This window comes from Equus caballus, chromosome X (genome assembly GCF_041296265.1).
Source record: "Equus caballus isolate H_3958 breed thoroughbred chromosome X, TB-T2T, whole genome shotgun sequence".
NCBI classification, from domain to species: domain Eukaryota; kingdom Metazoa; phylum Chordata; class Mammalia; order Perissodactyla; family Equidae; genus Equus; species Equus caballus.
The window spans coordinates 119,170,594-119,185,314 of record NC_091715.1 but is presented as its reverse complement, the minus strand read 5'-3'; the positions used below and the strand labels follow the sequence as shown (position 1 = coordinate 119,185,314).

The following is a 14,721-nucleotide window of genomic DNA, read 5'->3' as shown; positions in this document are numbered from 1 at the left end:
TTGCATTTCATTTTGAGGCAGAGAATACAGGAAGAATTGCTAATATCAAAGTTAAAAATGTCAACAACAGGGGAAAAAAAAGCTCTCTAAACTTCCAGGTCAGTAGCATCATTGTCACTTAAAATAGATGGCAAAAGCAATCAAGCTGATGATTCCCACCCATGAATTGGATTTCTGTACTTAGCTGTTGAGATGGAAAATGGGCTGAACTTCGCATACAAATTAGAAAATAGAATGTACAGTACAATTTTTTCATCTGGAATGCTTAGGGAATAGAATGCTCAAGGAATGAGGTTAATGGGATTTTCAGGTTAATCGAGGTTGCTTTTGCTTATGGAAAATTTTTCTAAAATGTTTGCCTTCCTTTTTCTGCTTTAATATGAAAGACTTCTGACCATCTGTACATCTTTTGTGCTGAATGCAATGCCTTAGGGCAGTGGGGAATGGGATTTTACCCTAGGGGACATTTGGCAATGTCTGAAGACATTTTTAGTGTCACATTTTGGAGGGGTGACTAGCATCTAGTGTGTAGAGGCCAGGGATGCTGCTAAACATCCCACAAGGCATAGGACAGTCCCTACAACAAAGAATTAGCCAACTAAAGATATCAGTAGTGCCGAGGCTGGGAAACCCTGCCTTGGGTCATCATTCTTATCATAATTTTCATGAGTAACACTGTATTAATACCAAGCTTTATTGTTTACAAAGTACATTTTTCTTATCTCAAGATTTATAACTGGACTGAATATTTCCCAACCAAATGTATTGGTTGGCTGTTGGAAGTTTTTGACTACCTCACATAAACTTATATTTCCTTATATAGCTAAATACAACAAAAATTCTGGTTGATTAAAGGTTTTTATAAAATGTCATTTTATTGAGTACTGACTGTGCAAAGTACTATGCTGGATGCAAGGAGCAGAAATGAGGAGGGGGATAACATAGAGGTTAAAGACACAACCACTTTAAGAGCCCTTTTCAAGAAAAACAATATAAAATTAAGAGTACAATATTTGGAATAAGGCCTTGGAAAGAACCTGTGCAAGTAAGGGGCCATTAAGTTTACGCTTCATGATAAGTTCCTATTGGACACAGCCCTCAAGGGTTAAAAAACAACTTGGAAGATAATGTTGCACACATATCAAACCAGAACTATATATGGGGCCATAATAATAATAATAAAACAACTGCCCTGAATTGAGTGCCTAGTATATGCCAGGCACTGTGCTAGGCACTTTATATGCATTTAATCCCTAGAACAATTTAACAGATTAAGTACTGTTAGTTTCATTTTACAGATGAGGAATCTTAGCTAAAGAGAGTTTAAGTAATTTGCCCAAAGCCACACAGCTAGGAAGTGGTAAAGCTGGAATTAGAACCTGAGTCTCTCTACCTCTAGAACCCATACTCTTGACAGTGCATTACATGGTTTCTTAATATGTGCCAAATGTCAAATACCAATAATTGCTCTAGGTACTTGGGGAAGAGGAAGAAGAGATGTCTAACGCCTGCTGGGGTGCATAGGGAAGGCGTCCTGGAGGAGATGAGGTTTAAGCTGGCCCAGAGGAGTGGAATCACATGTTTAAATATCATGCCGGCATTAGAAGCCTTCAAGTCACTTCAAGTGCTGAGAGAGAGAGGGAGAAAGCGAGAGCGAGAGAGAGGGAGAGAGAGAGCACTGTTTTCGATTAATTTAAAATATGAACCGCATTTCTGACTGATTATTTATGGAGAAAATGAAAGGTTAATGAATGTCTTGAGGAGGTGATTTCTCACACTGCCATGACACAAAATGAGCTGTTAGGTATCTGCTGGGATGTATTCTTCAGTGTCTGCTTGTGAGAAACATCCTTACTGGTGACATTTGTTAACTTTTGATGGCAAGTTGGGACCATATATTTGTTGAATTTTTAATTCACTGACAACCCTCAACATAATAAAATCAGAGGGTTTTGAGTTCTGTCAGAAAAATGAGCAAGATTCCTAAGGACATCTGGCAGAACTTAGAGAGAAATAAAGAAGCACGCACAAAGGAAATTGAGTAAGTCTTTCTCACCAGAGGCAGGGCTTAATGTCCTTTTTGAGCATAGAGAAGGCAAGAGGGAGCCATAGAAAAACATTAGTGTGATGAGGAAAGCCATAAACGAGAAGCCAGGAGCCCAACCTTGTCATGTACTCACTGTTTGTGGGCAAATCAGTCAACTTTCTCCAGCCTCCATTTCTTTACCTGTAATGTGGGACAATGAACCTGGCCCTTCCTATCTCAGCAGTGTTGTCACAATCAAACTGAATAACATCTACTAAAGTGTTTGGGATGTGCATTATGTAATTATGTGAGGTTATATAACTGTGGGAAGGGGTCATTCACTAAGACGTCATTTTTTCAGGTTCAGAAAAGCTTAAAACTATTGGTATATCTGCTTTAATCTATGCCTGGATGGTCCATTCAGAACAAATTCACTTATTTGAAGGTAGATCTCTCATAACATCACCCTTTCAAAACTTAGCTTAAACTGAAAGAGATGGGAAAGTTATGTAAAGATAGGAACCTTTAGGTGTCACAAATCTGCTGCCTTGAAGGTCATAATTATTTCCTCTTCCATACTTTCAGTGCCTTTTAAACTCTTATTTGACATACAGTTCTTACCAATCTTGGTTTTCCACTTCACGGTAAATGAAAAGCTGCAAACTAGAAGGGGTGTGTATGGAGGGAGGGGGTGATATTATAAAGAGGTACATTAGCAACAGAGGAAATGACAGACTGACTTAAAGGAGGAGGGGCCCAAACAAAGCAGACAACATTGTACTACTGCACAGTATAATCATGGATGTTCGTTGTGAATGCCTGAATCATCTGGGGATGGCTTCTTGAGTTCAGTTATTTCTGCTGAAAAACCCAGGGATATGTGTAATACATTTTAGCGGAACTTTCCATCAGAAATGCTCAAAGTCCTGACACTTAAGAGAGTACACTTCAATTATCTTGAAATTTTATTTACCTGGGATAGCAATAAGCCTACTGATGTGAGCTAAGTGAGACCTCACTGCAAAAAGCGTCATGTTTTGTTCTTGGTCTTTTCCGTTTGAATTTTTGATGCAGGGTTTGTAGAAGTAAAGGTGGGATGGGAGGGTTGTGTGTAACATGGTGCACAAAAGACTTGGTTAATGGGAGAAGTTCTTCTTCAGTTAGTCCTAAATCTTAATTTTTTCCATCTGTTATAGATGAACAAGTCATAAATCGTACCCTCAGTTACTTAATGACTCTGGTAACCAAGAGAGTATTCAACTTTGCTTTTACAGTAATTGTAATAGCTCTTTCTGAATTAGTTTCAGAACTTCAAACATAAAAGCTGTTTTACAGTCTACCGTGAAATTTAAGGAGGAAATACCAAGTTCTCAAATCCATGTTTTGTATTCCCTGTACCTTTGTAAGATTTGTTGGAGATGATGGATGGCTTGATAGGAAGGTAGATATGATAAATGTAATAAGGGGAAATGTGTGAAATGTAGATAAAATTCATTGTTTTAAGGAAATTTATTTTTATCTTCATAAATAGGATCTGAAATAAAAAAATGCCACAATCCTCATTCACTGAAACTTAACAGTTTCATTTGCAAAAGAAAGAGCTCTTACATACTAATTCACTGAGTCGTGCGTATAGAAGAGCTTTAAATCATTTGTTAAAGAAGTCAGTGAATCATAGTCTACCCATTTGGGGGAGACGTTCCCTTATTGACTCCTCCATCCACCTATCTGTGAAATTGGGGGCTGGGTATCACTGAGTAGTCAAAAATAATTCAGAAAATGTTCAGTTGGTTTTCTATATAAGAGGCCCTTTCTTTTTCAATTTAATGCTTAATCTAGACATTTTCATAATTTTAGAAATTGCTCCACAAGACTACTTGAGAGAGGCCCACAGAACCTTTGGGAGCAAAAGCATCTGTTTTTCTATGCTCACATTTAAAAAAAATATGTGTGTGGAAAAGTGTCTCTGTATTTTTCCCCTTAGATCCATCTGGTATGCAGATTAGGTTATTTGCAGACCTAAGTATCTCCATGTTTGGATTTTCTACATCGGTGCCAAAAAAGGATCTATGTATAAAGATTGATCTTGTTTCGAGCACAGAATATGCCTTGCCATCCACCTTAATCTGTTTCTCTTTCATTTAGGTACCCTGAAAATATTTGGGAGGCTGGGGGGAGAAATTGGGGAAGTTTCTGATTTTAATTCACCATATTTTCCTCATTTGTTGTACAGGTATTTTCTCTTTAAGAACAAGCTATTCGACCACATTCCTTTCTTTCAAAGAAGACATTTTTTTTCAGCCCCTCTCTTCCTTTCCTGCTTCCTGAGTTAAAAAAAAGTACTGTTGTCCTATGGCAACTTATCTAATTCCAGCTGTTTGGGAGTTAAATGGTTGTATGCTACAGAAATCTGTCTTAGAATATGCCATACTTCCCAGAAGAAATCTTCCATCAGATATGATAAAAGGTGTTCATTTTTTGAATGAAAACCCCTAGCTACTAAACTGCTTTAGTCTTAGTAAACATATACCAGAAGTCAATTCCATTAGAATTATTGTCTAATAATCTCAATCTGCACATACATGCTCTCCTATAACTGAATGACAGTGCTTCATATTGCAGTGATCTGACTTGAATAAATGTGCTGGATTAGTGAGGTAGAGGAGAGCCAATTACCCTCCCCAAAGTCAGCCCAATGGCAGTGGGGTGGGGGTGGTGCAGATGGAGAAAGAAAGGCTGAAGCTTTTCATAAAGAAGGAAAATGGGAGTATAACCGAGAAATCTCATCAGTGCTTATGCTGTCTACAGGGGAAGCTTATGCAGAGAGAAGGCAATTGAATAAGGCATCAAATAAAATGCTGGGATGTGAGGATTAGAAGACAAAGATTTCACCAAAGAACATGTCTTTTGGAAGTTTAACTTCCCGGATTTTAATACTGTATTCACTATGACTAAATGGAATATATGGAAGATTTAATGCTAAGCAGGAGAGGCAAAGAGAACGTACAAGTAAGAGGCAATAAATGGCCACAAGTAAGTTAAAGGAGCAACATATTCTTGCTCCTAGGGATAAGGGACCATTTCAATGCGTGTCAATCCTGGTGGGAATGCTTCATTGCATTAACCCTAAAACAGTATTTCTCAAATTCATTCCTTTACAAAATTCCTTAATGATTTGTATACTATCCATATACCACATTACTATTATTTACTTAATATTTATCTTTATAACTACTGCTTCACTTAAATTTAGCTGTGTCCAAAGCAACAATATCCATGAAACGACAGAGAAGAAAATAAATATAACTGTATGAAAATAAAATACATTCATCTAGATGTCACTGAAAATCCTCTGCCACCAGGGGTGATGGGAAATATTGCTTTAAAAAGCAGTCGTGTCTTTAGGTAAGAGAATGCAGATCATGTTTCCCGGTCCTAATAAAATAAGGTTAATTTTTATTGTGGTTCAAATCTTAAAGAGTATCCACATCCACTTTCAAAGGTTCATCAGTCTTGGAGCAAAATGATGGGCAGAGTTGGGGAAGTAGCAATTAATGCCTTGGACTGGGTACAAATGACAAATCTGGAAACTTACAAAAGCATTTCCTAAGGCAATTTACATGTACTGCTCCACCCAGGAAGCCAGCAGCTTTGATCAGCTAGAGTCCTTGGTCATGGGGGTCAGTAATAAACACCTGGACCTTTCCACTAGATAACATTCCGTAAAATGATGCATTTCCAAACACTGTGCCTTTTCTTGGAGTACTTCATCTAGAAGACCCTTCACAGTTGTCAGTGCCATGGAGTGGATCCCGACTCCTACCAACACTGTGTACAGCAGAGTGGAACCCTGCTTGGGCTTTTTGCGCCATCCTCTCACCTTCCGGCATTAGATCAGACAATGCTCCACTGCTATTCACAGGGTTTTCATGGCCAAGTTTTTCGGAAGTGGGAGGGCCAAGTCCTCCTTCCTAGTTGATGTGCCTTCTGTCTTAGTCTGGAAGCTCCAGTGAAACCCGTCCACCATGGCTGCCCCTGCTGGTATTTGAAATACCAGTGGCATAGCTTTCAGCATCACAACAACACACAGCCACTGCAATATGACAACCAACAGATGTGTCGTGTGGTTCTCTGACAGGGAGACGATCCCCCACTGTGGGGGTGAGAATGCTGAATCTTAGTCACTAGACCACTAGGGCTGGCTATTTTTCACAGTACCCTATTTATATTTGGAACCATTTTAGACATTTCTTCAGAGAGGCAAGGTAGGTGTGATTTTAACTAGTATTCAGTCTAGAAGAATATAGCAAAAATTACATTAGTTTCTCTTCAACATAGCCCTATGTATGACTTTTGTAGTCTATCCGCATTTTGTATTGGCTATCATCCCAAATTAGTGATAATTTATTTTAAACAAGACACTTTTTATCTGAAAAAATGCCTTTATTCTTTGCTCCAGGTCGGTTCCCATTTGAGCTAGATGTACAGTTGTTTGTAAAAAAATTTTTTTTATTGAGTTTATGATAGTTTACAACATTGAGAAATTTCAGTTGTACATTATTGTTTATCAGTCATGTTGTAGGTGTACTTCACTCTTTGTGCCCACCCCCAACCCCCTTTCCCCTGCTAGCTACTAATCTGTTCTCTTTGTCTACATGTTAAACAATACATTTTAAATAAGTGTTGTTCAAGCATTTTTAATGAAATTTACTGTCAACTATTTTATGTTCACACAGCAGCTTTTATTTTCATATCTACAACTTTACTCTAAATATCAAATTGTATCTTTTTACCTTTCTCTGCAGATTTTGCAAAATCATTTGGGCCCAAAGTACTATAATCCTGAATTTCTGAATAAGACCTACTGGAAGGACTGTATGTGTGGTGAGTAGAAGGCTTGGAAGTGCCAGTGGACTCATTACTTGGATTTTCTTTTGAAAAAGGACTAGCATAGTGTTCTCAGGCATACAGCTGAGTAGTCAAATAATGTGTTGGTTCCAGCCACAATCATTTGGGGATAGGTGGGATAATACAGGATTTCCTTCATTGGCCCAGAGGTCACACCTTCCCATCTTTAGGCATTTATCAGGATCAGCAACTCTAGCATCACATCTAAAATGACACTTTATAGTGTTTAAGCTTTTAAGAGTCTAACACTCTTTATAGATGTGATCTGAATCACCCTTAAAGCTTGGAACAAATAGGTATTTATTAAAGGTGATTCACTAGAAAGAGCCATGAACCCTGAAGTCAGATGGTTCTGGATTCAAATCCCGCCATTTACTTATTAGCTCCATTACTGTGTGCAAAACTGAACCATGGATGGTTGGTAAAGTATTAGAGGACCAGCTTCAGCCAAGAATGATGGAGACTCCAAGTCAGGAGGGGAGAGAAAGAAACACGTGATGTGGGGATGTGGAGAATGAGATGTTCTCCTTAGAACTCCCTGATTATGCCTCTGTAAATTCATTTTCTGTTTGTGCAATGCTTCCAGCATTTGACACCCTAATGTGTGAGATTTTCTGATTGCTGAAGGAAGTGAGAGAACATGTTTACGTTTTTAAATACAAGTAAATCTCTATCAGAAACCCAGTGTGTTTTGGGCCTTTGATTTTCAGGGTAGTTGCGTGTGTGGTAGGTGTCTCCCTCTTCTGGGAGCCATGTCATTTAAGTGTATCTCGACTTGCGAATGGATGACAAATGGTGATAGAGGCCTAGTTCATGGGAGGCAAAACACCGGTCTCCTAATTCACAAATGTTTGATTTGGTTTGGTCCTTCACTCTTGCTATTTGAATTTGGCATTATCTTTCCCACTCTGATAGGTCATGCACCTTTGTGATCACACTAACACAGTAACAGTTCAAGCATTCCAGGCAGAATTACAGACTTTTAACCAAAATTAGGAGATTCTTGAAAGCTAGTTATTAAATATTTAGGAATTTTGTGAGCCAGTTATTAAACCGTTGGTAGCTTGAAATCAGCTATGCTGGGAGTATTTACACTACAGAAATCAGCCAACACTAAGAATCAGGACTTTTTCCTTACCTTGAGAGCCAGTTCACCAGCGGACCACTGAACTCAGAAGGAATATGGATTGAAGTCCCTAGTGGATGGAAGGGTTGCCTCTCTTAATGATATTTCATTTGTCTCTTCTTTCAGTGAACATTTGTTGAGTGCCTGCTCTGTGCCAATCCTGGGGCCAGACACTGGAGAGACAGAGGTCACCAAAACCTGGTCCCTAGCCTGGAGGATCTTAACACTAGACTAGGAAAGACTGCCAAGTTAACAGACAATTATAATCCATTGGAAGTAGTGCGAGAACAGAAATATGTTCAAGGTACAACTGAGGAGAGAATGATTAACTTATAACTTGCTAGAGATAGAAAGTACTTTGTCTCCAACTAAGGCCTGAAGAATTTTTTCCTGTGGTTTTCGCAAATGGAAACTTGACAAAAAGGTAACTTAAAGAGAATGCTATTTTGAAAACAAAGAGAGATGTATTTCAGAGGGCTATTTCTCTTGATTTCAGGAGAGCCTTGCTGTGTTACAATGCTTACACGCCAGAGGAAATATTTTTATTTAGACCAACTATAGGCATTTGTTGTGATGGTAGCCAGGGCTGACTCCATAAGAAATTGTGACTGGAATGATTGCTTGGAAAAACTAAGTTAGAAGGGGTATAAATGGTTATATAGTAAATAGAAAGAGATCTGCTAAGGGCAGTGCATCCCAGCTTTGCCAATTACATGCTGTGCAAACTTAGGCAAGTAACTTAACCTCTCTGTCTCAGTTTTCCATCTGTGAAACAGGGAACACAATAGTTGGGAGGCAGTGGAGTAGGGTGGTCAAGAGTGTAAGCTAGACTTCCTGGGTTAGAGTCCCTACTTTGCCCTTTAATAGCTATGTAACTTTGGGCAATTAAACTCTGTGTTTCAGTATTTTCATCTGTAAAATGGGACTATTATCGGTACCTCTTTATAAAATTGTAGTGAGGAATAAATGAAATAATGTATCTATAGTTCATAATGCAGCGCCTGATGCTTATCATATATTGGTTATGTTTTCCATTCCTTATTCCTATTGCATTGCCCCCTCCCTCCATCCTTCGCTGCGGAAATCACATCTATCTTTTAAGGGCCAGCTCATATGCAGCCTTTTCCATGAAGCCTTCCCTGATTTCAAGTCCCTCATTCTCAAAATGTAGAGAAGTGGTTTCCTACTGCTATGGGGTGAGGAATACGGAGAGGCATCAGAGCTGGGTGCAGAGGGGTACTGGGGCCACTGGTCAGGACAGCACTGGGTTGGAGGTGCAGGGAAGGAGCTGAGGTTTGTACTTGGAGTTCAGGCATTTGAGTTGGGAGTGCAAAAAGGACAAGAAGCTGGGGGTAAACCAACAACAGAGTAACCCACACTGCCCCCTTCCACTGCCCCCTCCTCTCTTGCCCCCAACATTGATCAGAACCATGAATTCAAACCACACAGATGCAGTGGTTGGGAAGAAGATGTGTGTGGGGAGGTGCGGGTGGGGGAGGGTTCTGCCCAGAGGCAGGAGCACAGCACATAACCTGACTGATCCTGTGCACTCACCACAGTGTTTATACCACAGGAGAGAACAAGGTTTGCCGGTGGGCAATGAGAGATTTGAGAGCAGAAATTTGGCAGAGTCAGTAAGATGGATCTCTCCTCTGCATTGTAGACTGTTGCCCAGGAGTCTCGAGCCACCCTACCCTGGCAGTAACAGCTGGACCTTAGCCTTATCCACGCTTCATTTCAGGAGCAAGGAGGAATAGCTAGTCCAGGTTTTCTCGCTTGAATCCATGCAAGCCTTGGGGGTTGAGAGAACACTAAGGAACACAATCCACATATCTTGGAGGCCCAGGCTACAAGAATGTCTTAAGACAGTATTTCTAAAGTGTATGCTGTGTGGATCACTGGAGAATCTATGAAAATACAAGCGGCTGAGCATGTCTCAAGAGAGTCTGATTGAGAAAGTCTGGGTTAGAGCCAGGGCGTCTGCATTTTAACACTCAGGTGATTCTGATGCTCACTGAAATTTAAGAACTACCTTTCCATACAATAATAAATACACTTTGAAAAGCTAAAAGCAGGACCCTCAGTGATGGGATTCTCATGAAAGTGGGTAAGAAGGGAGACATTGAGCTTATGGGATCCTCCCTTGGGGAGCTCCCATGGGAAGCCCTGGGCCGGCAGGGGGCAACATGAGGACACTCATTCAGACTCCTGGGAAAGGAGCCAAAGGTGGAATTTCTGAAAGATTCTTGTTTTAGACAGGAATACACCAGACGCAGACCCTGAGACAAAGATTTGCGGGCCAGTAGTTTAATTGGGAGATGATTCCAGGAAGCGCTGGTAAGAGAGTGAGGAAATGAGAAGCAAAGGTAAAGAAGGCAATACAAGTGCATTAATGAGCAGGTTAGCTCTGAGGACCTCTGGGAGTCACGTGAAACACACCTACCTGAAGGGCTAGGAAGCTGAAGTCTTTGTCTTTCAATTCCCATTCACCATTGGCTGATAGCTTCTGTCAGGAGTATTAATTCCTCCTCAACACTTCTGACTTGTCACTCTCAAAAGAGAAAGTCTTCAAGTGGAGAATAGCATGTGCTTATAATAGGATGCCGTTGGCATGTATATAAAAGGCTAGTGCCAAAGGGACATGAGTAGGGCACCAAGAGCATCTGTTATAACTGCAATGACCCTTATGCCACATATATTACACTTTACAGTTTACATATTGCTTTGATAGACATTAGCAATTGATAAAAAAAAAATAACATGTGGTGGGCAGTGAAGCATAAAGATAGTGGGAGTGGACTCTGGAGTCAGATCAGCCTAACACCAGCTCTTCCTCTTCATAGCCGAGTGACCCTGGACAGGGTATTTCACCTCTCTGAACCTCAGTTTCTACATCTGTAAAATAGGGGTCATAATGGCACCAACTTCTTAATGTTCTTGTTAGGCTTAAAAGAAGAAATGCATTTAAAATTCCTAGGAGAGTGCCTGAGATATAAAGGGATTCAATCAATATTGCTTCCCTTTCTCCCAGCCTTATCTCTTTACTCATCTCATGTACCCCACAGCATAGAGCCCCAGTGTACGGCACCGAGGTGGTGTTCAATACATGTTTCTAACATGGAAGGCTTAAGTCCACCCTGGAGAAAAGTCTAGATTGCTTATGATGCAGTAGAAGAAGGTGTTATTTAAAATAATATAAAATGTAGAAAAGTGTACTGAGGGGATAGGCATTGAACATGTTCAGATGCAAAAGGAAGATGTCTTTTAGACTAGATTTTGAATATTGGAGGGGAACTGTTGCTGGCAGAGAGAAGGGAAGAGAGGACCCCAAGTGGAAAGATGCCCTGGACAAAGGCCTGGTGGTGGGACACAACAGAAGACAAACATAAGCTAACATTTATTGAGCACTTATTGTGTACAAGGCACTGTGTAAGATGATTTTTTTTCAATGCTTTATCTCATTGACTCCTCACCACAACCCTTTAAGGTAGGTGATATTATTAATTTCATCTTCCATGTTAGAAAACTGAAGCACAGAGCAGCTGGATAACTTGCCTGAGGCCTCACAGGCAGAAAATGATGGAGCCTGGAGTCAAATCAGATTTGTCTGACTCTAGAGTCCAGTCATTAAGTGTTTGAAGCTATAATAATAATTACTGATCATAAGAACTATCATTATTACTGTGGGATGATCCACTCCCACCATGAATTCAATTCAACAAAGACTGCATACCTACCGTTATTATGTATTATTACCTAAGTGGGGAGCAGCTATGGCCTGAATCTTTGGAAATTCTCCTTTGTTGCGGGGCATCCTGGGAATTTTCCTTTGGTTTCCCCTAATTATTTCTCAAATCTTTGGGCTTGGTTCACATGATTGTGACTCCAATTTTCGATTCCCTATCAGCATATGACATGAGTTGTCATTGTTTAATCACAAGTTGCACTTGTGATGAATATTGGATAATCAGAACAAAAGCACAGGAAAAATAATTAGAGGGAACCAAAGGGAAGAGGCTCACAGACCTGAACAAGAGACTGTGTTTCTAGGACTCAGTCCCTGAAGCTCTGACAATGTATTTTAATCCTTGTCTGAATGCAAATGAATGACTCCATCAAATCATAGGCAGTTTGTCATGGTGCAGGTTATTTGGCTAGTTAATTAAAAGTCTGAGTAAGCTGGTGCCTTTCTGCACCGGGCTCTGAAGATAACCAAACCTGTGTTCTGACCAGGCAAGTTAATTTAAAATAAGTGACCTCAATTGGGTAATGGCTGCAAGTTCAAATTCAAGAATCACTATAATTAGTCCCAGATGGATCTTAATTGTTCTTTCAGGAAACAGAGTGGGGAAGGGGAAAAGAAAAATGCCCAAGCCCAAAGTAAAGGTTATTAGCCACAGCTTTCAAAAGCAGGGGAGCTGACTGGGGCAGGGCACAGTTAATGTGGTATAACAAGAGTTCCATTGCTGCTTTTCCAAACGCATCCTTCTACATGCGAGTCTAGCTCTTTTGGAAATAAGGACCAGAATTCAGCACTCTTGGCCATGTGGTTTCAGGCAAGTTGTTTAACCTTTTTATGTCTGTTTCTCGTCTACATAATGGAGAAAACACTATTAACCCTACCTACCTCAAAGGACTGAAGGAGATACTTTGCAAAAAAGCTTTGAAAAAATATGGAAAGATCTACAAGGTAGTATTTATTTCTGCTTTAATCCAGGAAAGTTTCCTAATCAAAGATTTTTTTGATTTTAGAGTATATGGCTGCTCTAGGTGTGTGCCTCTTGTTATTTTTTCCTTAGACTCTACCATAAACCAGGTACCTTCTGAACTATAGCTCTCAAAAGGGGAAAGGATCACAGTGGGCGGTATATTCTGCACCATATCCGTGTGGTGGTACCTGATGTTCTAATTTCTTGGGAGGTGCGCCCACAGAGCTGAAAATGAATTCAGCTTTGTGGGCTTTTGGAAGAAGTTAGAGAGCACACACATTTAGCAATTTTTTATTACAAAATTGGATCCTTCACCATTCATGTTCATATAAATCTTTGACTTAAAATTACGTGCTGGCACAGCACTGTGGTACCGTGAGGCTAGTAGTGTAAGTCACAGTGACAGCAGGATGGCTTTATCCCCACTTGCTTTTTTATATGAATGCTTGGGTTTCCCTTCAGTGTTCTGATACATTCTAATTACACATATCTTCCCAAGGCCTGGAAGCCAGAAGTAATAAGAATTTGTACAATGGTAAAGGTAAAATAAGTGAAAAAATCACAACCTGGTACAAAGCCTTGGAAGACCAAGAACTGGACCATTTTGGGAAGCACAAATGACTGCTTTTGAAGCTGCTTTTCTTTCCCAGTTCCGCTTTTTAATAGGAATTGTATCGTGATACCCATTAGAGTCCCCCTTAATGGAATGTAAGCATCTAAGACAGAGATTTACAACCTATGCCTACTGACAGTAATCACAACTGTTTTTCCTTCAAGCCTAACCAAAACTCATTAAAGGAGCTTGCTTTTATTTTTTTTTTTTAAAGATTTTATTTTTTCCTTTTTCTCCCCAAAGCCCCCCGGTACATAGTTGTATATTCTTTGTTGTGGGTCCTTCTAGTTGTGGCATGTGGGACGCTGCCTCAGCGTGGTTTGATGAGCAGTGTCATGTCCGCGCCCAGGATTCGAACCAACGAAACACTGGGCCGCCTGCAGCGGAGCGCGCGAACTTAACCGCTCGGCCACGGGGCCAGCCCCAGGAGCTTGCTTTTAAATCAGAATCTGCGTTCTGCCTTGTTAGATGAGTCAAGCAAATAATGGAGTTGTGTCTCTCAGAGTTGCATTGCTATCGAAGGCTGTGCCTCTTGCCGAAAAGAGCTTGAGGTCACAATGAACAAATAGACAAAAAGCCCTGGCTCCACATTACCCTTAATCACTGGGAGCACGCATCCATGGTAGGGAGCAGCAGAGGACACAGCCTTGTGAAGGTTTTGCAAAGTGTTAAGCCAGACGGAGCAGTCCTTTCTACCAGTCTCCCTGGGGAGTTCGTGTGGCGAACCATGAGTAAAAGCCACAATAGGCAGTGCGTACAGGACTGGGAATTAATCCCCAAGTGATAAACGTCAGGACTTTTTTTCCTGAAAAAAGTCAAGAAGCTATTTATTTCATTTAACAAATATTTATTGAGTACTTACTAGGTTCCAAACTGTTTTGGGTGCTGGGACTACAGCAATGAACAAAGCAGAAAAACCCTGCCCTCCTGAAGCCTGTGTTCTAGTTTGGTTGTCTAGTGATCACTCCCTGCTGTGAATTCCTATCTGGTTTCTACCTCTCATCTTTCCCTGAGACTACCAATTATTTACCCAATTTAGGCATGTGTCATGCCATCCCAATTAGATGATAAGTCATTGAGGGCAGGGCCCCAGTTTAAACTTGTTAGTGTATACATTATTCAGCCCAGTGCCCTGTAGGCAGGTATTCAATGTTTGTGGATGATGAGAAAGGAGAGGACTCCAAATAGGGAAAAAGGATGAGAAGTGATATTAACTTCAAATGTTATCTTTCTAGTGTAGTATGTTTTCATATGACGAGACTATTTTAACCTAAACACTAGTTCCAGGCAGTTGAGTGGGAAGTGGGATGGGGGTAACAAGGCAGGTGGCCTATTCAGG

General features: G+C 40.4%; 1 protein-coding gene across 9 annotated transcripts in view; it reads right to left on the bottom strand.

Annotated features, from left to right (window-relative positions):
- GRIA3 (glutamate ionotropic receptor AMPA type subunit 3) overlaps positions 1-14,721 on the bottom strand; it is a 272,512-nt gene that overhangs the window by 108,015 nt on the left and 149,776 nt on the right. The window lies entirely within an intron of this gene.